Source organism: Dufourea novaeangliae, unplaced genomic scaffold (genome assembly GCF_001272555.1).
Source record: "Dufourea novaeangliae isolate 0120121106 unplaced genomic scaffold, ASM127255v1 scaffold8, whole genome shotgun sequence".
Classification (NCBI taxonomy): Eukaryota; Metazoa; Arthropoda; class Insecta; order Hymenoptera; family Halictidae; genus Dufourea; species Dufourea novaeangliae.
Window position 1 is genome coordinate 13,822,276 of NW_015373923.1, and position 27,343 is coordinate 13,849,618.

Genomic DNA, 27,343 nt, shown 5'->3' on the forward strand with positions numbered 1-27,343 from the left:
CTCACTGGTAGGTCACGTCGTCCTGAACGTGTTAATACTCTCAGACGCTGCGACATTACTTTAAAGTTCATCGAATCGCTCACGGTATTGCTCTGTCCCACTTGGTGCCGACGTGTCTCGTTCGCTTTCTTCGTCACGCGATGATAAATAACCCCATTACACTACCGGCCAAAAGTATGGGACCAGAATTCATGATTGATGGAACAGTAACTTATTATTCCGTTACAATAAAATAAAAGTTAAAGTACATATAGGTACAAATAATTTCCAATCAATTTTAACACGTTACATTTACCTAATCTTTGTAGAATAATTTTATTACGACGCTATGAAAAGTCGTTCAGAACTCATGTGAAACGACCCTTATAATGAATTTGCCCGAAGAGGGTTATATCAAAAGGGTTAGTGTTGGCATATTTCGAAGAATAATGTACATGTCTATCACTTGAGAGTAAAAACGACTCAACGTATTAAGAAACATTTATATTAAACATAGATAGTGGGTGGACCGATGCGGTCATTGTTTATGGGTGTGGGCAGAAACCAATATTCTTTCTAGTGCGCAGGTTAGGTCTTAAGAGTTTTGCATATGGAACAGACGTTCCTTCTGCATTAAATAAACTGAAGTATTATAACGAATAAAACTATTTATTTAACAACCCATTGCCAATAGCTAGCAAGAGTTTGTTTTTAAAAAATTGACAGTCTCCGATAGAGAATCTGAGAGAACTGACGTGTCTTGTATTGTTTCTTAATGTTGTATAAAATTTTCTTAATAAATAGTTCTGTTAGAATTGTAAATAGACAAATAATATGTTGTGCAGCGGGACACCGCCGTAACAATATTTTTCTCTTTTTTTGGTTATGAGACCTGGTCCCATACTTTTGGCCGGCAGTGTATGTGAACGTTTCGACCAGCAATGAAAATACGTGTGCCCTATCTCTACGATTGTGTCAGGGAAGGTGGGCCTATGGGGATACAACCAATCGGACCCGCATTCCATCCGCCTTCTATCTTCCGAGTAACGTATAATAGTATAATGGAACGACTGATGCGGTTCACAGCGGAGAGAAACTGATGACTCACGAGGATCCGCGGCCTATCGTCAGTGAAAAGAACGTTTTTAGCCAGGCATGTTTTTTCAGGGAACATCTGCGAAAGTTGACTTTAGATACATCGTTGATGCTAGATGCAGCAGCTCGTAGGTCAGATATTTCTAGCTGCGAATGAGATACGCATGACGGTGCTCGAGCACTTACTTGTTTGCTTGAACAGCACAGGCTTTGGTATATACGCACTTCGTTTACTTGATTCGTTGCTTAGATGCTCGAGGTTTTTGGCGGATGATTCACAAACACGCGGTAATAATTCACAGGGTAAATTGGGACACACGTGGAAAGTGTGTTGGGTAAATATAGGCTGTGTGTGGTACTGTAGTTTCTATGCTAATGGAAATTAGAAGAAACGTTCGACGTGTTAATGTTGATGTTAACTGCAGGTTCAATATTAGAACGCGTCGTGTGTTCCGGCACAAGGTGGACACACTTCGAGTGTCTCCTTCGGTTGTTTATCAAAGAGAAGCTACGGTATGGCTGACCTATACATATATGAGCCATTCATTTGCCAGAGTGACTAGTCCCACTAGACAATAAGTAATCGAAAATTAAGAAAATTATATAATTAAGCACCGAGCATGTGCTTTGGGCACTGAAGTTTTTCACTTTGGCCTGCGAACGGCTCATATACAATACTTTTACTCATACAGGGAATTTTAAAGTCTAAAACTTTCGAAACAACGACAGATGACAGATAGATTTTTTTATTTTGACATAATCTAAAAGTCTATGCAATTATTTTAGAACATTGATGACTTACTCTTTATCTTACTGCAAACGTTCCCGACATACTAGACTAAGCATTTTATGCATGTATGCGCTAAAATACGAAACAAAGTCAAATATACACTAAAAGACAAAACTTTCATCAGATGCAACAAGCTTTTTACTTTCCTCTTATCTCAATAAGATAGGCAAAGGGAGACAGAGATTCCTACGTGTGTTCTAGTTTCTATAAATTACTTTAAAAAATGTCAATTTGCATAAAAATCCTCAGTCTAGTTATTAAATTGACACTGATTCGCCGTAGTGGATACACATTGGTGAATAGGTGTGAATGTAATAACTGTTGACGAAACGTCTTTTGGTGAACTTAAGTGGACTCCAAAAGAGAGGGTGCGTGTGAATACACCTGGTACCGATCGTACCTTCAAATGGGTCCCTAGGGTTCCTAAGATGTGCTTCCAGAGTGACTTGCTCCTGTCCACTAAGAAAGTGGACTGTAACCACCATTATTATCACTGCTTTATTTTTCGTATAGAGCACATTAACGATAGACTAGCCGATCATTGTTATTCGTACACTTAAAACAAGTAAGTTTTCCAAAGTCCGTAACCTCAAACCGTTTCCAATCACCCACTGAGAAGATTTCCATCTTTCCGCGATACGTGACAAAATTTATGTTAAGGGGCAATGTTGGGATCCCGCAAGTGAAGGAGAAATACACAAATTTCAATAAGAAACTGTATTTCAAAACGTGTACGACCAGTATGCAAGAATTATTTGCAAACTGACGTGAACCTGATACTTAAAGAGCCACTTGGAGTGCTACTGTCTCGATTGTGGATTCGTTGGTATCATAAATTAAAAAACTAGTTACATACATCGTATTTAGTAGGGAGGTGATGACCTTAGTCCTTAGCCACTGCCTAAGACACCTTTACCGATTCATAGTTTTGGGCAGGGACTTCTACCGAAGCGTAAAATACCGTTTTTATACCGGTATTTTCGATTGTACCTTCACCCTATATAACCCTATATACGCCCTACTCTTATAAAAACCGAAAAATACCGGTGTTTATTTCGGTTTTCGGTAATATATCGATTTCGGTATAGCTTCGATGACATAATACCGGTATCAAAATCATACCGGTTAAGTCCTTGGTTTTGGGACGCAGTAATTGGTTCCGTTTCTCAATTAGGGCCTTTAGCGAGTCACTCAATAAATAACCAATAGAATATGGGTTCTTCCCACCCTGAAACTGCACCGAAGATGCATTGTCAGATGTATTTTTGCAGCCGAGTGGAACACACCAGATAAATTTCCTTGTTAAACTTCACTGGTAAGGTATTTCTAAAAAAAGGACCTTCACCCTCACGGTAGATCCATCACAACAGACTGAACCCATGACTATCAACGGATAAGTTCTCCCGAAACTTTCATCTCAAGATCTTCATCCCTTCGCTGTTCACGCTGTTTCCGTTAACTGACTCAAGTTGTTGGCAAAATTCGCAGGGCAAATCGACCCCTACCCGCCTCGTTCCAGAATTCGCGAAGCAAGAGGAGGTCGAACGATTTTCCCGCAAGCACTCCAAGAATTCGGCGACAAAAGGGCGAAACTTGGGCGGAGAGGGGTCGCACTCGTGCGACGAGCGCATCCATGCGGCCAGCACCCTGTCTCCGGAAGACAAAAGGCTCTCGAGTCAGTGATTACAAGCGAAGCCCAGTCCGCCGGCAACACTTCAGAGATCTTTCGATTCCCCGTGAAACGAGCTGCGAAAGAACGGCTTAATTCACCGGGGGAAGGGGGGGGGGGCACGTTCACAAACGCGCCACTGGGACAATAATTGAATTACGCCTAACGCGATTAGGTCCATCCGCACGACGACGTTTCCGCGTTCCCACTGGAAAACGTCCTGCGCGGTCAATTTGTGGCCAGTGAAATTGTAATTCAAACGTGACCGGAGGATGGGCACCGACGATATTGTGGTTGTATAATTTTTCTCCTTCGAAAAACTGGGAGGGAAGAGTGGTACAAATCGAGGGAAGAAAGTGTACTGTGACTGTATCTGAATTATTCTGCGTATCGTGATGCTTCACAGAGGCGTGCAAATCAACAGACTCAATGCGCTGTTTTTCAGAATTTGACAGCTTTTTGTGAAAATATCAGGGATTGTAGCGAAAAGAAATCATTGTAGGAAATGTAAGATGTGAGCGATTGTATTTGTCAAAATGATTAGTTAATACCAAAACAATGAGCAGAGAAAATTAACAAAATCATATAGTTTTAACGTCTCCATATTTTTGGAAATTTATCCATAAAGAGGACAAATAAAGCTATTGTATATCCTCATTTTTTTTCAAAATTTTAAATAGTGCACCGTTATTATAACATTGCATTTCTTTAAAACAATTGCAAATAAATGGTTAAAATATATTTTTTTAACTCAACAAATTTTTATTAGGACTCTTACGTCTCCACTATAAGCACCCTCAATGGTCATTTTTGATCGGTTTATTAGTTTCGGTTATGATTTATTGGAGAAAGGTTGACACTATACTTCAAATAGCTTGAAAATCAACAAATTTTGAAATTTTCAAAAATCCTTCGACATACGTTTAGATATCACTAAAGACTACAACATATCCAAGTATCAACGAAATCCGAAATGTTACTCCAAAAAATTTCAGACATCGCGTGGAATGCCCCAATAGTGGTTCACGTATTGGCAATCTTAATAACAACGGTAATTCTATTACGTTATCCATATTTTCCAGAAATCCCCGCAAAGTGTCGCTCACAAGTTCCACCTAACCGTGTCGCTGTCGTATTCACACTTCGCCGGATTTACTTCAAATCCGCCCACGTAACACTGTGTATACCTTGAACGAAGGGAAGGGTCAGGTTAACGAGCTCTGGGGTGTCGGGTTGCGGTGTCAGTGATCGTCTAACCTGCCGGTTCTCGATTTTCACCGGGCAAAAATGACACCTAATCACGACGCTGCGACGTTATCGCGTCAATCCGTGAAGACACATCTCCCACCACCTGTCAACAGCGATGTCAGGTGATTCAATTCTTGGTTCGTCTCGCTGGCACAGGATGACGGTAATCTACCCCAATCCTTTTTCCACACGCGAATCTCGTTACCTTTCATTCTCACGTGACGAATTCCTTTCAACTGCGCGGACGGATTACTGCGAATCAGATCGTAATTGAACTACGTGGAAATAAAGGATTCGAAATCGTGATGGATGAAATTTTTCTGGTATCATAATACAGGGTGTAAAAAAAAATTAATGGTCGTGTCTTCAGGAATAGAGTCCCTACGCAAACGAAGTTTAAAGAGACAGAAAGCCGTGCAAGGTGCATCGCTTGAAGACAGGCTGGAATCAAAGGGACCCCATTAGTGTAGGGGCAAACAACAGTACAGGAAATCCTCGATGAGTGTTCGAACGTTCCTCAGTATTGACAAGGAGAAGTCCTCAACTGTAACACTGACTTTTTAATTAGGTTTAGCACAGTGATAGAGCTTGGAATTTTGAAGCCAATAATGTTTGTTGTAGCCACATATGCCCATTAGTTTATGAAATATTTAATGTTCAGTACCGTGGAGCGTTCCAACACTCATCGAGGCTACTTTACTGTAGGTTCTAGTCTATACATAGGTATAGTTATATCAAATTGTTGCTAAAACTTTATCGACTTATATATCTTGAGATCTATTTATTTGCGGCACATGGCTCCTTTTGTCACTGTTTCTTTGCTCGACGCATAGAACGGGCTAATGTAAAACAAAAATTTACCATTAATTTAAATATCAACTGATTCAAGGGTGTAGATTCACCCCCTGAAACCATGATCATTCGTTGTTTTAAACCCTAAACAGCAGAGCCTCCCATATCCGAACTAATATGGAGACGTAAGTGTTTAGATAAAATAATGCTTGAATAATAAAACAATCACGTACCTAACACTAAAATTCATTTATTTCAATAGAGATCACGAAAATTGACAGTTTGTTTAAATATCTATGGATCCCATACCTTTTTTAACTTACATAGTCATGCCAAAACCCGCCAACACATACCCAACACATGCCAAAGTCCTGAATAATACAATTCTAATTTGATTCATGTCCCCGGCAATCCACCTATAAAAGGGTGAACATGCACGAAGAACCGCCCCATTGTCTAAATCATTAGACTGCGGATTTTTATGCAAAATAACTTATAAAAACAGGAGCAAATGTAGTAACTTATTTTTCTTCTTAAGTATCTTATTGAGTTCAGAATAAAATAGAAATCTCGTTGGATCTCATGAAAGTTTTGTCTTTTATTGTATTTCACAGAGCCTTATAGGCTATAAATGCATAAAATCCGCAGTCTACTAATCATCTAAGATCTCTAAAATAAAACAACCAATAGAGTTTAAATCCTATCGGTACAAAAACATGGCAGCGTCATTCCAAAAACACCACGTGCAATTTCAACCATGGCGACGTATCGACGGGAATGAATAATGGTCCGTTGCAAATTGAACCATTTTCTGTAATTTAACGTGACAAAGCGTCGAGGGTCGCACGGGCACAGAAGCGGCATTAATCAGCGAGTAGGTTCCGCGATCGCGGTCCCTCGCAGCGACGCGTGATCGCGATCGAATCATTCGAACGAACGCGTGGGCCGTTCGCGGTGGTACATGTGAGAAAGCGAGCGCAATTTCCCATCGCGAGAATTTTCATCTCTGGTTTATCTAACCGCGCGGGTGTGCAACGCCTCTCTGTCTCTACTGGGCGAGACGTGCACGCGAGGAAAGAATGTGCTTATTGTACCGCGCGGGACTGGAACTACCTAGCGCGAGGAAATGCAAAAGCGGTGCTACGTGACACGTGTCGCGGGGGATGTCGGAGGTGAAACAACCGAGCAGATGATGATTGCGACCTCTGACATCGTCCGATAAATTCTTGAAAACTGTCGACCGAGAAAATGCAGTGACATTCTGTCTAGGCAGGGTGTTTCATTTGTTTCTATAACGCTAGTTTACAGTCATTTGGTGACCGAGATTCCACTATGAAATTCTTACGTAAGGTGGTTCGCTAAACTCAAAAATCGACATGAGACGAAATCCAAAATTTTTTGAGACATCGCCCGGTGAATATTTTAGTAATTTTTTAAAAAGACGACTCGACGTTTTTGGCCATATCTCGTGTTAGAGTTGACCGATTTGATCGCGACGACTCTTAAATTAAAGGTAATTAAATTACATACAATTAATTCCTACATTGTTTTTCAATTGGACCAATAGTTTAGGCGGAATCGAGCGAAACTTAAGCAAAATGTAATTTTTTGGGGCCGAAATTGAAATCGAAAATTCACTACATTGCCTGGAAAACGTAGAAATTATTATGTGACGTCCAGTTCCTTATTTTTTACGTAGAGTATGCACCTTTACGAAGAAAACAAGCCCAACTTGAGCAAAATCCATAAATACATTAGGTAGTTATGGGCGATAGAATGGCAGTGCCTATTCTCAACATTTTCCCTATTTTTGCATTTTTTCTTGTTTCTTGCCAAATTACGTATTTGTCTTCAATGAAAACAAATTTTAATTCATTTCAAATTGTAATTTCTTCCTGTTTCTTGGCGAATTACGTATTTGTCTTCAATGAAACCAAATTTAACGTGTAATACGTGGAAAAAATACATTTAAATTTGTTTTCATTGAAGACAAATACGCAATGTTATTTATTTCTATCAGACCACTAGGACAGTCGCAATCAATGCACCCGATGGGAGTAGTTTGTCCCAACATGACCCGCACATCTATTTATAACTCCTATAAGTGCTAATAAAATGTCTTAAAAAATTGTGTTTTTACTTGAGACGCCTGACTTTATTTCCTCTATGGCTTAGCTCCTTGCCTTATGATATTCTTGGCGAGAACAGTTTCCAGAATTACTTTATTGGCAACAATTTCCCAGGTACAAAAGGAATATCTACTCTGATCGTAAGCGCACGTTTTCCCTAAATATTAAATTTCAATTACCAACAAAACAATATTTCACTTCGACTTGAAGAAAATGACTAATATTCATGTTTATTAAATCCAGCTTGATGTTCCAAGGCAAGGAGGTAAGCTCCTTAACCCGTCAACGCGTTAAAGCGAATGCACGGTAAACGGGCGAGTCCGCTCGCGGTAGACAAGACCTGATAGACACCGGAGGCGAGAACCGGCGCAGAAGTGGGACGATCGTTTCAAGAACAGAGCCATATATGATGCGACGCAGTCTCCCGTCCGCGAGTGAACAAGGAAACCGGTGAAACTTTTACGAAAGCGGGCCTGCGACACGACCGCCAGGATACACCTCGGGAGGTCTCAAGTAGTGTTGGGTAAATACTAATGTATAGGGTAGTCCTATATTGGCGGTATAAGCTACAAGATGGCGATTCTTTATGAAAATATACATCAAAAGTTTGGAATGAACTTCTTGTAAATAGGGATTTGATTTGGAAACAATTTTTCGAATACCTACACGTGCAATTTGCTACAGAAGTAGGGATCGTGGTCTACATTGATAGCTCAAGGCCACTATCCTCACCCACGCCCATTGGCGTAACTAAGTAGGGCCCAGGGTGGACCTGCCCCCCCCCTCTGGCCAGAAATGATTGAAATATGTAAAAAAAAAAACATTCGTCAGTTGGTAAAATCTTGTGTTATAAAAACACTTCGGCCGAAATGCAATACGCAAAGCAACTAACTACAACAAATACAATACTATTAAGTAAAATTGTATTAGAATTAAGCTGTTTAAGTTTTACCTTCTACTTAAATAATAATCGTGCAACATTAATTGAAGGGTCGGATGCAATTAAAGGAACTAGCGCTTGAGAATGTGAAAAATATTTTGACAGAAAAAAAACAGCAAATTGAAGCTTATATATGATACATTTTAATTATAGGTATCTGCATATAATATACTCTTTATTTTAATCAATCTCAAATTTCTTTTATTTTTAAGAATTATGTTTATATTCTTCTATTCTTAGTTTTACTGTTAAATAAACATAAATAATAATAGACCTGGCCCCCCAGGAAAAATTGTAGTTACGCCAATGCCTACGCCCTCTGTTTACTCGCACTAGGAGAGACCAGGGCTGGTCGTTACATATTTTTGTTCTGTTTTGTATTTCATATTGAATTCCATTAATGATTCCCACTTAAAGTACATACTTTTTTCACAGGTATTAATAATTACTAATTAGACGAGCGAAGTGAGTCCATAATAGGCCACTTCTTGCATTTTGATGATGTGTACTACTCCTTTCACCTTTCACATCAAGAAATAATATTTCGCTCGTGTATTCTACGGCACCTGTAGATGTGCACTATTTATAAATAAGCTCACCCCTTTAAAAAAATTGGCCCCTTCATTTTTCACTGGCAACTATGCATTTCTTCTTTGATCTGTATAACAATTCCTGGTAAAAAATTTCATGAACATATAAATTAATAATACCTGAAATAAACAATAAATAACTTTATCTCTTAACCGTCATCCGTCCCTCGTTTTCCCAACTTAATTTCTCCCTTGGTATTAAATTGACACAGTGGTAAAAAATTAATACAACGAAAAGATACATAGATAAATTTGCAATTTCTATAAAATAAAAGTCACGGAGTTTCAACTAAATTTACCTACACATGGCAGAATTACATCATTTCTTAAGGGAAAAATGTGTCAAATTGACACAAGGGACGGATGAGGGTTAACTATCCGATCTTTATATACGAGTCCATCAAGGCGTCCGCCTTTTACCTGGTTTAAGAATATTACGTGGTATATTAACTTACATACCTTCATCTGATTGTTCAATGGAAAATATTGGAGTGGGGAGAGAAAAAGTACAACTTGCATTCAGGGAAGTACAAAAACTATAATAACGTCGCAACGCGTAAACCGATTACAAAATAATAGGTACCCACTATACGCAGTTGTGTATGTTGAAATACAGCAGCCACTTAGTTCTCAAAGTGCTGCTACAAGCGGCAAAAATTTAAACTGTTTTGTGTATGTATATGTAAAACATGTTGTCCTTGGTAATATGTAGCCCCAGTCTTCCCTACTGAGTCCTTTGGTCAATGAAACTTCGTAATGATTCGTGGTGTTTATTAGTACCATATTCCTAATAATTTCCATTGCAGATACTAAGAATTACGTAGATTTATTGTTAGTAACAACATGAATCATTTAGAGGACTCGTTTGTTCCTTTAAGTGTCACTAAAAAAGTTGGATGACGAGTACCTTGTTAACTACCTGGAGGTAAGATATTTTTCAAGGCAATGAATAATTCTATGTAAAAGAATTTACACCGAAGAACTAACACTTCTGAAAGAATGATGATGGTCAATTTTCGGTAAATCCTTCTTCAAAAGATTCTCTTGCAATGATTTAGACTGCTTTCTAGTTATGTATTATCATTGAACGCATGAGTCAATTGTTACAGTCACTTGCGTACCAAACTAGGAGCTAATATTCAGAACAATACCCTCATTTCCTCAGGGTCCAAACCTTTCAGCTCCCATCAATATAACCAACGCGACGAGATATTTTTGTACTTTGAAAGACACTATTCAATGGTACAAAAATAGAATAAAGATTCACAGTTTGGGACAAATACTTGGCATCGAGTAACGTTTCCCTAGCATCCACTTCGGTTATACTCATTTCTGCGTTCAGATCTGTTTGGACATCCACGTCTAAGATGGCGTCATGGGATCTTCCAGATTAGAACTTTAAACTTTTGCTTGGCTGGTCGCTGTTTATGCCAGCGTATTGGAAAACTCTTAAACCAATGAACACGACGAGCTGATGCGAGAAACCACCAGCCGCCCCGTTTCTGTGCTCTCCGTCGTGAAACTGAGAACCACGATGGTGGGCTAGACGATAGGTTACACGGCGAAGGGATCGCGTTACAGAAGCCGTCGACCTAGCTGGGCGCTTTAAAAGAAAACCTGTTTCGCGAAGGATGCGTTTGCAGTGTGTGCATCATCTTCGATTCACCTGGCGAAACGGGATTGTCAATTGATTCTCATGTTCGCGAGTCCATTTATTGGTGAAATCTGTATTTTTTCTTTTTAATTATTAATCACACTTTTTCAATTTCTGAAATTGAAATCTATATGTTATAAACAGGTGTAGATATTGAAAAATCGAATTTTCATGTGCCAAATATCTATTAATATTATTATCATTTAAAATTCGGTTTTAATAGTTACAACATCTCTTAAGTGTTCATTTATTGGTGCGTTTACCCTACAGGTTGTCCCAGATGTAGGTTTAAATATTTTAAGGGGCATCTCAAATGGAATAAGAATATGTAAAAATGCAGTGATAAAGCTTTAAAAATTTTATACATTTTTATCTGATTCTACATTAACAGAAGTATTGTATATAGGAGAAAGTTCTATTATGGTTGTGCGTCTTACTTGACTCACACTGAAAGGTGCGTATTTTCACGCGTATGTGATAAGTAGATTGTGGATGTTTGTGCAATTTTACGTTTTTGCAGACACATTCCTTCTATTAATAGCTTCTATAGGTTACAAATAAAATATGATTGCACTGAAGTTTACAATTGCATTTAATTATTTTCTATAAATTATATCAAGTGTACTAATAAGTAATCCGCCATTTTTTGACCAAATCAGTATCCGTTTCGATCACGATCAAGCTACTATGCTGTTTCATTTGTGTATGTACATCGTAGATTTCGAAAATTCTGTCATTATTCTCAGCGAAAGTTGTGTAAGATATGTTTCATTTTAAGTATGTCGCTTCATAATTAACAAAGAATACCGAGTTACACAGGCTATTACTGTGTATAACATTCCATTCTTCTAGAGAGTGTATATTAATACCTCCATCATAGAAGTTTATTTTACTACCAGAGCACAGACTAAAAAATGATTGTACATTCCCGTCGACAAATATTACGACAACTATACACCGCTAAAAATATCTGAAACTTATCGAAGATTTCAATGAAATACGGAAAGAAACATTAAGTGGAGTGAAACAAGTGACCTGTGTAAGAAATCACGTGTCCTTCGAATACAATAGGTGTGCAAATTGTTCTGGGTCGGAGGTGTACGTTCTTTCAGATGCTATACAGTTGTCAGAACGTGTCCGAAGAGACAATGCGACACGGTAGACACGTTTCCCAGCAGGAAAAAATCTGTTCTGATGGGTAGAAATTCCGAGCACAAATACGAACCCCACGACCCAAAACGATAAAGGCCCGTACACACGTTCAAATAATTTATGCAAACTGACTTTGATAATGCACACGTTAGTTTGCGCAAATTACTTGAGCGTGTAAACGGGCCTTAAGGGGTCTCCCTACTGTGACGAGTCAAAAATTAGGCGAAATTCAGGAATTTGTTTAGGAACAGGTACGAGGTATATCGATGTTAAACTTTTTTCTATGAATTCGTATATACTAATAGGATGAGCTTAATTTTTTTCATTTGAAAATGTATAACAGATTAAAAGTTATTATAATTTTCCGGGACTGCCTAAAAAAAAGGTGCCTCAATGGCTGCCATTATATCATGTGTCTACGTTATCTCAAATTAAAACTTGAGAAAGATTCTGAATCTATATGAACGTGACTATCGCCCGTACTAGATTGAATAAAAAATATTGAAAAATAACAAAATGGTGAAGTCTTGCAAAAAATGCCGATTTTCGCGGAAAAAAGTTGCTCGTTTTTCAAGTTGCAAAATTCGAATTTTGCAAATATCAACTTGATTCTAGTGTGGGAGAGAACTATACACTTACTGAACATGCCTACATAGTTTCAAGTCACTCCGTCAAATAGTTTCCGAGATATCGTGGCAGCGTTAAAGGCTAATAACTTCCTTATTATTTCGAATCGGGCGAAATCCTTTTGGGATTATGGTTTTGAAATATTAAGCCTTGAGAAAATGTAAAAAAGAAAAAATCGATGTTTTAGACCCGTCACAGTAGGGAGATCCCTTAAGAGATACAGGTGTGACACAGCTGAAAATCGACGTGTGTTTTTTCTCGTAAACGCCCGCGCATTTATTTGACGTCACCGAACCAAAAAACGCGGATCCTGTCCGTCTGACGAATAACCAGGCCAACCGAATCGAGCTTCTTCCATCTAACTCATTTCACCTATTTGCGCTGGAGGCCGACTATCTGTCTCCGCTGCCGCCCGCTTCTGCGTCGCGTTTCCCTTTTATCGCGTCGCGACGAGCAACGCTGGAAAACTGATAGAAACCCGGGAACTGTTCCAAGATTCGGAGCGATCAATTATTATCCAAGGACTACAACGGAAGCCTTTTAATTCTAGTTTAGAAAAACTCATTCGTTATTATTAAACAATCATACATTATTCCCGGTTTACTCTTTCAGAAACAGTTATTTCGTTAGCTTTTGCGAAAACGGAAATCTTGTTCGAGTGGAAATTGTTCTACTTTCGGACCAGTGTGAAGAAATCGATGCAACAGTCTAATTTCTTTCTGTGAAATTATAAATTGTACTAAACAAATTTATATGTTAACTTTACTTCATTCATTTACATCTCGGAAGTCAGACGTTTTTGATGATCAAATAAACAGCGGTATCTGGGTCCAGATGGACCCCTACTTATCTGTGTGTTTGGATGCGTTTTGGAATTAATTTCTTTAGGATATTCTGACCTTCTTACAAAATTCTAGTATAAGCAACTGTAGGTATAATTCAGTTACTTTACGTAAGCTGAAGTAAGGCGTTCAGTCTCTGAAATCCTGAGTCAGAATGGATTGACATGAAATACAACGTTAATACACGTTTCAAAGCAATATGTAAGTACAATAAATCTTAGATTAACGCTCGAAACTCGGAACCTTGGAGCAGTTAGCGCAGAAGGACACGATTTCTTCGCTGTATGAATTGCATTTTGGGTCAAGTCTGCAGTGTCGATCCCCCCCAAGTAGTGGGGATGAAGCAGAAACATTTAACGTCGAGATCTCCCCGAGCAGTTATCGAGACTTTACTATACTTTTGATACTGTAGACTACAGATACACAGTAATATGTATCAAACCTAGAATTTTAAACAGGATAATTTTTCCTACTGAACCTTTATCCTTTACGTCTTTAATCTCTGTTCATATCATTTTTTTTACTCAAATCATATACTCCTTCTGGGTATACTTATTCTGTTTAGCTTATCATGATTCAGTTGCTTCTTGCGTCGTATACTTTTCTATCTTTTATTATGTACTCGAAATGTCACAAAGACGAATTAATTGGTGACTATGTTAGTGATCTGGAATTTTTTAACCTGTTAACCGAGGCAACGGAGAAATTCCTATTTTGTACTCAACGTCAACATTCGATAGATTGCAGTTGCCATATTATATAAATATACCATAAATACACAATTGTTGGTATACACCCAAACATTTTATGTTCAATTGTATCTGATACAAAAATGTATCGTAGTATCTGGAATAGGAAATTGATAGAGTAATACTATTTTAAGATCCCGTCGTATTATCTATCGATTACAGGAGAATGCTTTCAGCTTCGATCGAAAAAACAGACAGAGTTCTCGGCGATACTAAAAATGTCCAAAAGGTCGAAAGATGTTCACGCTCCAAAGGAAAATACAGAATCTACGGAAGCGTGAATTCCGCAAGGATAACGAGCGGACATACTTTCATTAGCAATCAAGCGCGCGTCAAGTCGTCCGACAGTTACCGTCAGGGTGCTGAATGACAGCGACCCAGGAATTTCTTCATCAACGTAATCCCGCCGTCGAAAACGCCGATAACGCCGGGAGATCGATAATTTCCAGGAAGACGAATACGCCGCCGCCAGGTGAAATTCCTTAACACTAGAACAACCAAACTCGTCAAAATGACGAATTACAGATTTCCTGTTTCACAATTACTGAAGTTGTAATAGTGCTTTTAGCAGAATTTATGGGGGCTTTTAATTTATTACACATTTTGTGTGATACCGTATCATGCTAAATTGAAGGCCATATAACAGAAACGGCTCTTGTTAATTTTTTTTTCAGAAGAATAATAAAATACCTACGTATCTTTAAGAATCTTAACAGTGGTACTACAAAAATGACGGACTGCGGATTTCTTATTTTAGGATTCCTGAAATTATAATAGTGTTTTAGGCGAAATTTACATTTGCTTCTAATTTACTACACATTTCATGCTATACTATATTACGTTAAATTGTACTATATATTGAGTAGATTACTATATTATACAACGTAATTTAGTATACATTCAATGCTGGTAGTTCTAGCGTTAGTGAAGCTAGAAACCGTGAACAACAACAAGTATCGTGTTAAATAACAATCGAGCGAGGACGAAGTTCCATCGTAATACGATTAAAAATTCGTGTAACTCGACCAACAGGCGAAACGCTTCACCAACCCACTGGAAACTTCACAGAAATACAGAAACTCTCTGCACTGAACTTCCGGGGGGGGGGGGGGGGATGATTCTTATTCGTGGCGAAGTTCCCCTGATTTCGAACTGGGTTATCCCGTTTGCTGCTATTGGCGCTTATACGCGTTCTGAAATTCCGTTCAGAGTATTCTGTTGGTGCCTGTAGGGCCAAGTCTTTCTGAAATACATTTATGTATATCCTATAGAATTAGGAGTGCATAATTATTTACCTGTGGTAGGAAAATTGTAAAAAAAAAAAGGACAGATAAAAGGCTTCGGATCTGCATTTTAACTGCACAAAACAGTAATGGGGTCAAGTCCAAAATCCATAGTAAATCGCTTTTTCATCGAATCTACACCTGGCTTGCACCAAACGAAGTAGAATTTTTTTTACGTATATTATGGGTAATAACTAAAAATCCTCAATTATTTTCTGCAGAACCTATGACTTAACCCTCGTCACAGCGGTGCCTCTGGATCCGTATTGATCCGAATTTCTAAAAGCTCCGCATCTAACTCATCGACCTATGAATCATATATAACCTAAGAGTTGTTCATATTAATTCATATAAAAAAGCAGGCCATTTTGGACGATTGCATTCGAAAACAATTTTTAATAGCGTAGGAAGTATGTATTAAGGGTCCAAACGGACTCAAGCTGCTGTACAAACATTAAAAACGTCCGCCTTTCAAGAGTTAATTCTCGGACGACGGATGTTTAGGTACAATTTGCAACGCAAGGGTTCAGAAAACGGGCTCGTATAGTCACATACGAGTGCGCACTTTGACCGAAATGTTCGTTTACTTACTTTATCAGGCTCGATAAAAATTATCAGATAATTACACGAGCGCTGTCATCAACCGATAAGCCCCTATTTCTCTACCTACAGGCTCTCGGTCCCAGTTCATAAAGGCTCCCCCTCGAAGCTCCATTTTTTTCCTCGAAATCGACAGTACCGGGACACTTGATCGCCCTGCTCCCTATCGTATTCTGCTCCCGAAAGAACAGAGAGGGTGAAAAAAAAAAAGAGAGGAAAATAAAAAAACATCTGTTTTTGGGGGACGGAGGCTGGAAGGGACCACCATGGCGCGACGGCATTTAAAGGGATTGTGTTTCAGAACGGGACGGCTATTGGCTTCGAGGGATATGCGTACGTATGTATGTATAATCGAGCGTGTTTTCTACCGGGTTGTCGACAGCGTGTGCACGTGAATGCACTAGTACACACACGTGCATCAAGGGTGGTTGCATGTGTATGCGCACGCACTCGGTTCCTAAGCTCATTCATAACTTCTCGAATGCGCGGCTCTCCTCCATTCACGGCGTTCGACGCGTTAGAATAGCGGCCTCCTTTGTTTCACCCCGTGAATCGACGTTCGCATTATTTTTCATCGCCTGAAACGAGCCCGACGACGCTGCCGCAGCAGCAGCCGCCTTCGCTCTTGACGAAGTCAAGCGCCCCCCTGTGTTACGGCCAGAGTCGTCGAAGAAACGGGGGATACATACAGGGTGTCCCAAAAAGATAGGACGATCCGCAGCATGGATATTTCGCATCAAAATACAAATCGTAAAGTCCCTTGCCATTTTGTAATCTGAAGCTCCGTTTCCGAGATATTAGCAGTTAAACGAACTCGACTTAGCAATTTTTTATTTATTGTTTTTTTAATAATTTAGTAATTAATATATTTATATATATGTATATTACTTTTAGTAAAATGTTTAAATTATAAATAATTATTTGACTATATTAGTTATATTAATTAAAGAGATAATAACTTTTAATTACTAAAAATTTTGAAAAAACGAAATTTTGAAAGAAGCAGAGGGCCAGTGACAGGTCACGCGCTTCTTCACTGCATCTGCGCGTACGTGTGAGTCCATTTAACTGCTAATATCTCGTAAACGAAGATTCAGATTACAAAACAGTAAAGGATTTTTCGATTTGTATTTGCATGAAGAATATCCATGTTGCGGATTGTCCCATCTTTTTGAGACGCACTGTATATCGAGACGAGAGTCAAGTTCCATGGACTCGAGAGGGGAAGCTCGTGACACGTTATACTGGGGTCGCGAGATTAATATCGTTATCGAATTTATCGTGTACACTGGATCGATGGCGGAAGTACTTGACCACCCCGAATGTCGAAACGAATACATTCGAATTTGACTGGAACACGAAAGGTTCGTTGAATAGTATGCAGATTATTCACGTACGTGTATAAAGTCATAATAGTAGTGTTCGATAGTGATGGTTTGATTCACTCTATGAATAACTGCTACCGCGCTGCACTATCCCAAACAAGTTAGTCACCCTTATTTCTCTCAAAGTTTGGACTCCTACTTACTTATCTTGTACCAAGGCCCAAAACCCCCCCCCCCCCGCCCTTACACAGACCGATAGTATAAAAGCCCTATGCAATTTCATAAACAATTCAATCCTTATTCGGTCAATCTGAAGATTGAGTCTGATGATTCTGTTACGAATAAAAACCCCTTGTTAAAGTTTTAAATAAAAAGTTTTGTTCATATTCCATCACCCGGAATCATGTCAAAGTGAATGTTGAAAATATATCAAATTGACACAAGAGACAGATGAGGGTTAACCAAATCCCTAAAGTTCCCTTTCATAACCGCAATATTAACGAACAGATTTAAACAATGTAAATTGACTGAAACGAGAAATCTGCACATGACAGATTGCATTAACGTAACATTGGTGCTCAATGGGTTAACAATTAGTTCCATTCGTTTGTTCGCATTGAACGTTCCATCTCAAAATGAAAGAATCGAAACAATTACCTGAAAACTTTCAAGACCTCGGAGAGTCCGTGGTTTCGACCTGTTCGAGTACCAGAGAGCCCGGAAAACGTCTTACCTGCAACAGAAGGAACAATTCTTAGGAATCTTACGATTTCAGAAGTAGTGATAAAGTCGCTCACGAATGCGGAGCGCGACGCCGAGTTGCTCCGAAAAGAAGCATTCGACGGTTCGTCTGACAACATGGCGGCGGCCATTGTCGAAGGGACTTTCTTGGATCGAGGGAAGAAGGGGAGGGGGCGTCGAGTGCCGCTCTCGAAGCAATCCAACTTTCGCGTTCCACTTGCGAGCAACTACCCGCAAAATATCCCGAAAACGAATCTCTCATCGAAGGAGACCGAAGGAGTTCCACGGCGTGTTGGATCGTTCTCGCCTTCGTGATCCGGTTTCGCGAACGGTGTCGAGACTTGGACGAAGCCGCTGAGAGAAAGAGGGATAATCACGCGCGACCTCTTCCGAGGAAAATTTACTTCTGAGAAACCGAGTCGCGATAAGCTGATAGAGAACCCTCGATGGAAAATAAAACTTGACGGTATTGAGAATATGGGCGGACAATCGACCGTATTCGAGATGAAATTTTTACCAAATCGATTAGTTTCCATTACAATGTGTTCAAGAATTTCCTCCGTTAAAACTAATCCGTAAACATTCTCTCTAGTAAAACTTGTAATATCCTTATTTACACCACTAACAGATATAAATTTATGCAATTTTGGTTTATCATTTTTTTCTTCCCATTCAAAATCATCTACACTTTGCTCAATATCAATATCGTCATTTTCAGGAGACATCGCAATAATACGTCTACGTTTTGTAGGCCTAATTACTTCTTTACTACTGTGAGAATCACAAACCTCCATTTTTATCAAAATTTATTTACCTTTACCCGGAGAAATACTTTAGTCCGTTTGCAATCATCACTCTTCACTAACTGCGTGCATATGTGCTGTGGCTATGATGCACAAGAAACTTGCACGCGTATCTGCGCGTCGGTGATAATGGCCAGGAAAATTCAGAGCATATATGAGCTTATGATGTAAATGGGTTAATAGACCAACGTCTTGAAATACGACAAATTTCTTGTCACATCCTAATAATAGTATTGCCTTTAAATTACATCTAGACGCTCTGTGAATTCACTGGCGGAGGAATGTACGTTGAGGACTGAATTTTGTTTTTGCAGAACTGAGGACTTCATAAAGCACATCTATAAATAGACAAGATTTTCTGGGACACCCTAATAATGATGTTATCTTCAATATCGCAGCTTAATTACCCATCAATTAAGAACGTGTACGTTTATTATATGCCACCAAGCCATGGAAGAGTAATAAAATTTAATACAAAGATGAGACAATTTGCCCCTATCCACTTTCAAGGAAAATTAATACAAAGATGAGGTTCATTTGCGCGCGTCCACTTTCAAGCGAAATCGATCTCTCCGAGGCGAGTCGATCTTTCCGCAAAACCGTAGACACCGTTGAAGAGAAGCTTCTCATTCGACAGATTTACGCGACGATATAGCCGTTAACTAACAACCAAGAAGAAGTCTCCCTTCCGCTCCGCGAGACCGTACAAATTAAACAAGAAGAACCGCTCCGTGGACGGCTCTCGCGGGACGTTCCGCGAAAGCGTCCAATAAATTTGAAATATAGACCGTTCCACGTAATAAATGGCCGTCCGGGTGCTCGCGATCGAACCTTCTTCGAAACTCTCTCCATTAACTGCTTCTCCTCAGTTTCCGTTTCGCTTTAATCGAGGCGAAATTAAACGTTCACAACCCGCCGAGCGATTATACGGTCGCGAGTAGCAATGGCAATGGTGTATCGACATTTTGAAAACATTCGATGCATCGGTGTCGTTTCAATCGATGATTGTAGATCGATAACATTGAAATCATCGATGTTTTTCTGATGGATTTTCTCATTTGAATCTGCTGTGTACAGCGTGTAACATCAACTTTAGAGACCTGATGTTTGAACGTGTGACATGAACTTTAGAGGCGCGAAGTTTGAATCACACTGAATGTAATAAGGGAAAGAACTAGAAAGATCTGAGATCAGTTATACACCCACGAGCAAACTCGGCTTCCACTAGGGGAAAGAGCGGCGTAGAATAAAAGTCTCCTACCACTTGGTAAATTTATTCCAGATACTGAAATTAATTTTAAATCGAATGTTAATTTGCCATAAATTTCAGTAATTACAAATACCAAGAGGAAGCAGCATTGTAGGAGGCCCTTCACCTACGTCACTTTTTCCCCCTAGCGGAAGCCGAGTTTGCTCGTGGGTGTACCTCATTCAAAGAGTCGAAGTCAGAATCTACAGACAAAGTCCTAGAGATTGGAAATAAAAAAGAAACCTGAATAGAGTTTCTGAAATTTTTGCTACATTGAATTTTTAAACGATCGAATATTCTATAAATTCATAAAATTCGCAATCTAGCAATGATTATTCAGATGGGACAGAGACAGAGACAGTTGCCAGCAAATAGCTGGGCTTAACATGCGAATGTTTTAGTGACTTTTTCTGATTCGTCTCGTTCAACGAACACAAGAGATTATTTAATGGACATATTGCAAAAGCTGGTTTGACAATAACTCGACGAAAAAATCGTTCGTCGGGAACGATGTTAAACAAATTGGTATTTCGGACCTTTGAAAAAGAAATATATTGAATAAAATAAACGGTAAAATGAAAATTTAGATGAAATTCATTGAAAAGCTTTTGATTTTAAACAAATTTAAAAAATAACGATGTCACAAACATCGATTTATCGATTAACATCCATAGTAGTCGATGGCAGTTGTATCGGTGCATCGATGTCTTTTTTTTTCCTATTTTGGCATTCCTAAGTCGCGACATTCTCGACGGGGACCGCTGTCGTACCAAGTGAAAAAATTGAATACCGTCTCGCGTGTTAAAGGATTAACGCGTCGAGGTTTCAAGGCGAGGCATTGTCAAGCGTGCGTCGTAATGCCACTCGAAAAACGGAAACGAAAATGGAGAGAGGCGAGAGGAATGGAGAAAATTTTAATGGCGTCAGGCGTTGCAACGTGGGGGCGGCATTAAAAAGTTTTCCCAGTGCACCGCCGCGCCGCCTCCAGGTAAACATCATGGCTCGCTGTAACTTTCGATAGCCGCGCTCGCGTTAATGGCATTTTCCTGACATTTACCGGAACGCCATTTACTCCACTAACATTACCGAACCCGGCTATTTTACGAGCTTATGAGAACCCGCAGATTTAACGGCGCCATTCTCTCCTCCGCTTCCCGATATGCTTTCCATCGCGATCTCGTTAAGTCGGGAGACACAACGATTTAATATTTAGATCTGGGATACGTTGATGGCGCGACTGGTACCCAAGATCGACGAAAAGATTGTACGATTGCACATTCCACCGATCGTTGCGGGATATTAACGCGTGACTGGAAAGCAAATTAGAAGATCGAAAGAGCTCACGATGCACGTGGTACCTAGGTAACTGCCGCGCGAAGTCCAAATATAGTTTGTTCCGAAAGTTCCAAGTGCAATTCGAGTTAATAAACGTTGATCACTGAATTCATTCCAAACTTTTCTTACTCAATGAACGGCGGCAATCACTGAATTACATAGGGTAAATCTGGGTTAGATACCACGTTCCAAGAGGGATGACCTAGTTGCTAAATTTCAGAACAATGTACGTTATAATACAGAAAATTCCTTCAACTATAGTAATACAATTGAGCGAATAGCGTGATTTTATTGCGTTCTTGAGTTTTCTGGATATATTTACCGAAGAAAAGTATGCAGAGGTTATACGAGGGCCATCCCAAAAGTAATACACACATCGCATTCGAGCAGCAACTAACGCACGAACAACATTTTACACAGGGTATAACAAAAGTGTTGTAGGTCCCTGAAATGGGCCACTGTGGGGTGATTTGGAATAAGTTCTTCCTTAGCAAAAATGTTATCCGAGGCTTTGTTAACGGGATATTAACGAAAAACCCTGACCAATCAGAGCGCAACAACAAAAGTGGACGGGCAACAAAGTATCCGCTTGACGGGTTCCACCCCCCCCCCCAGTGGTGGGGATAACGTCTGGACAATAATCATGTAGAACAAGTCAGACGATAATCGAGAGGAGTCTGTAATATCCATTTTATTTAAGGTGGGACAACTTTTCCTGATTTACCCTATCATCACATTGCTACCCCCTATCATCAGACAACGAAAGCGATCGCAAAGTTATGTCAACCGTTCTATAACATATTTCAATCTCACGAGAGAACACTGTAAAAATCCTCCTAATACTCAACATCTTATCAATCAACTCGAAGGTAACATAATATTCTCAGGAAATCAATTATTCCATGGGTTCCGTGGATAATTTCATCCTGTAACGTTTCCGCTGAAATTCGAGTGGCCATGATTTCGGTCATACGGAAACTCTCGTCCGGCTCGCGAACTTTATCCATTACTTCGAACGCCTGTATGTACTCCCTCTCTCCCTCTCTCTCTCCCTCTTCGAGTTTACCCGTCGAGAACGCCCGCGTATTTTGACGCCGGATTTCCGTCGACGTCGCCCCGCTTATTGCCAATATCTTTCCGCCACTCGTTTTTCTCCAGTACGTTGAATCGCGGTACAGCTCGCACGGTTTTTCCGTCGCACAGTGATTTAAAATCTCGAGAACGTTGCAAAAAGTCAAAAAATGAAAATTCAAAAATTGGTATTCTTTTGTTATAAGGTCAATGGCTGAACATAATGCCAATTATTTTATTTTTAACCCTTAACCACGTGTAGTCTGATTTTTAATTTAGTTGTGTTTCTTTTTTTAAAGTAAATTTGAAAGTAATGTATTTGTCTTATTCCATGGAATTCGTAAATTATATTGACCAGGCTAGTATTACGTTATTACGTATGAACTGTCGTTTTCAAGAATGAAACTTGAATCACACGTAGTTTCCTCGACGGTGTTTAAACACTATGTCTCTCGTTGTTTGTCATGCATAATTTTACAATAATACCCCTCAAAACATTATCGTCGATGGTACTTTCTGACCATTCTCCTGATTCATTTTTTAATGAAAAGTCACCAGCCTTGAATTTTACGATTGAACATTCACACAACTTTGTCCAAATGCTAAATTTACATTTTCAGTCATTTTTACGACACACGTCCCAAGTTTAAATTCATACAATCAAATTATTACCTTTCCTAAGCAACCTATACAACCGAGAAAAAATGAATATTTCAAATAGGAGAGCTAAAAATAGCAGATAAACCATGTGACGTACTGGTAAGACGTTTACAATCGTTACTGGGTTAACATTAATTTAATAGATCCTATTGGCCGGGGAAATTCGACTCTGGTAAAACAACATTTCATATTCATCAACCTGATACCTAGACTGCGGATGTTTATGCATTTATAATATTTGTTAACTTGGAAAATGCACTAAAATAAACGTTCCAATGCAGTTTCATACTATTATTCATACTAGTATTTATGTGTTATTATTGACGTACTAATGTGTCTAAGTACAAAATTCTGCACCATTTTAATTTTTAAATATAATTACCTAAAATATCGATTTTGCAGAAACTTCCGCAGTCCACCGATACCTGAGGAGAGTAACCACTGAGCGTTATTGCGGAAACCGCTCACGCGGCAGAAGAACGGAAGGAACAACGAGGGAAGGAGACGTATTTTTCGCACGGCACGCCACCCGCATATCCCGGTCACGAATAATTAACCAGCAACCAAGCATGTCCTATTTACGGGAATTAAATGGAAAATAGAACGTTCACGGGTTCGAACCGCTCCTACCCGGGGCGGGGAGGATATTCGACGCTTCTTTCGACTAGGTAGCGCGGAAAAAGTGTCGACGAGAACGAACGGAAGTCAATGACACGGCTACCGACGCCATCCCGTGAATGGAAATGTGGCGCCATCTTTCACGATGACAGATTTTCATCCGCGGTATTTCAGCTGTTCGCGTATGTGTCCTGGAACCTATACAACGATGTCGTAAATTAAAGCTTTAACCCTTTATTTTCTGATGGTACTCTGTAGTACGTACCACTTATATTACAATAAAATGCTGCCACGAACTAATACGCTTAGACTCTGGCTAGGACTTATAAATATTTACTACCTCTTTGAAGTAGCACTCTGAGATGCTATAAAATGGTTCCAGCGCTCAAACACTATATTTAGCTATTTGAATAAAAAATACAAAAAATGATAGGAAGTAACTGGAACAAAAATAACGAGAACATAATTCAGGACTTAAAGGATTAAGTTATAGATGTAGCCGTACCCCGTACCCACAACTATACATCTCTTAAGGTGTGTATCCACTTGCTGCGTATCCTTGTATCGTATCAATGCTGTGTATCAATATGTACGGGCAAGTGTTGCATCGTTGCGTATAAAAATGTATCGTAGGCTCATGTGATACGATGATACGCAACGGTGATACGATACGAGGATACACAACAAATGGATACGCATCTTTATAGCAGCGGTACCTTCTGAATGTCAGGTTACAGAAGTCATTCGTGAATTGATATTTAAAATTTCTGCTTTCAATCGTTCATTAAAACTGTACGATATTAATCCACTGACGATGGTAGGGGGTAATCTGGAATTAGCGATTTTTAAAAAGTAGTGTACTTGCTAAAAAGCTCAATCGTTAAATTTTTAAAATTCCATAGATAGTTACTTTCCCGTGATAGGACAGAGAAGGAAAACACACTTGTATAGATTATAATAGAGGAAGGTTGTTGAATTTGGACCATCGTCTAGGTTGAACCACTACTGTAACTTGTCGTGTGTAAACAATTTAGGCCGTATGTTAGATACCACGTGTATAACAGTGGTGAATGTATTAACTTACTTAGTATATCAGCAACACATATACTCTGCGCAAATTACTTACACATGATAAGCTACAGTAGTGGTCCAACCTAAATGATGATCTAAATTCCGCAACCATCTTCTACATACATTCCTATGAAATTGTCTAGTCCTCTACCCATTAGGTATTATCTTGACTTGCAAAGAATTATAATCTCGCGACAGTAGGTAATAAAAGGGAATAAGGATGAACCAGTTCAGATCAATCATCGAAGTAACAAGGGTAACGATAGATGTTACCTTGAGCCTAAAAGGATTAACTGCCAACCGAACACATTATAGAATTAAAAGATCAATGAGCCTAAATAGCAGGTTTACATATGGTAACTGAAATATTACTTTACTTTTCTGGCACATCGAGTGTTTTTTTTTATTATTACTTACAGTATTATTTACTTTAGCTTCAAAGCTAAAGTAATTTTCGAATGTCAAAAGCTAATAATCGTTTTTCGTTCTCAGTTGCAAGAGATTAAAATGATTCGGTTCGAGGCTGAATCGGATGGGACTGACAGGAGACCAGAATGTAAACTCAGAATGGAAATGGAGATGGTCACAGTTCCGCAGAGTCAAACAGTCGTTTGCGTATATTAATCCGTAGAACGAGAGCTCGATGCTCGTTCCCGTGTATGTATGTGTAAGTTCGGCTATCGTGAGGATCGACGGTGCCTCGAAAGGAAGCGGCTCCAACCCTCCTTTCAACTTCCGGTCACACAAAGCGAACCTTGTCCCTCTCGAACGAGTATCTCTCGACCGCGTAGTATGGATATTAAAAAGAATCACGCGAAAAGTTTGAATCGCCCGTCCACAAAGGAGACATTGTCGAAAATTAAAACTTTCGTGTTCCCAGCAGGTTTCAAGCGGCGACCTACTTGACCTTGTCAAATGCATCTCCATTCCTCAAATTCTGAACACAATTGTACTTTCTAAAGGTGCGACACATTAGTGAAAGACACCAGAAAAATGAGAAAAAATGTTAACAAGCTATTGTTCATGGAACGTCTGAAATCACGGAGCTGCATTAAATGAATAAATCATACTACGACGTTAAAAAATATATTATAAACAATTTCCATTGCTAATTAATTTCTATTGTTTATTAATAAAACTTCCTTTCTAAGGAACGAAACTAATGTTAACGAGTGGCCGTTTTGAGTATGAAAACAATGTTTATTGGGGCAAATCATTTTTATCAAGAAAATCGCTAAACATTACGACCAATCTACACAAGTGCCGAAAAAATCAGTTTACACGAGTGACAACAGTCAGTCTAACTAAAGAATATAAAATTTCAGATATCATAATAAAAGGAGACTTTTATTTTCGTCGTGTACGAAATAAAATCTAATAAAATCGGAACCATATTAAGTAGAAAACAAAATATATTTATTCTTATCCAAGTTTAACTAAAGAGACTATTTTTAGACTTGAAAGGACACCAGAAGGGACGTAAAATTTCCGATGAGGAATTTCCATTTGCAATATTTCCCGGTAGAATATACTACCAGGAATCATTGTCGGTTTCTCGAAAAGCATCGAGCAGGCTCGCGTTCAGCCGGAATAGAAAGAAGAAACAATCGGGCCCGCGCGACTTCGTGTCGCGCGGTGAATTCCAAGCAGACTGGGGCTCGTCTCTCTTGGTTCGACAGAAAAATCATCAATATTAACGAGAGAAAAAAAAAGAGGAGGATGCTTGTACATCTTGTTCCGAGATAAGACGTCGCCTTGCTCGTTGTTCTTTTTCCTTCCCTGCGTTTCGTTTCGAAAGTCAGTCACGTCGAACGTCGCGGCCCGTCCCGTATTTTCCATCAGCTGACAAATCACACACGAGCTAGTATAGGCTAGCCCGACGTTATCGTGCAGGTCTGCGAGAAGCCGTATTCGGAAAGCAGCCACGGGGGCTCCGTACGCCATCGTAAAATCGTGATCGTGCATGAAAAAGTAATCCATTTGAGTATTTTCATAACAAGATTCACGTACACATTTTCTGACAGTATCCACTAGCTTGTTGATAATAATTCATTCGAAATATGAATAGAAAAGAATAATAATTAGTTTTTCGTAATTAAGGTTTCGAAGTGACTGTCGGACTATAATGAAGATTAGTTTTCGAACAGATACCAAAAAATGTTGAAGGGGGAATTTGGGCCTTTTGTCTTATCTCATAAAAAAACACAGAATCATTTTTTAATGTAATTAAAATTGCTATTTAAGTGCAGAAAATTCGAAAGACAAAAGCGAAAACGTAACATAAACCTTGATACAGTTTTCATTTCACAGAACCACTTTAAGAACGCAAGC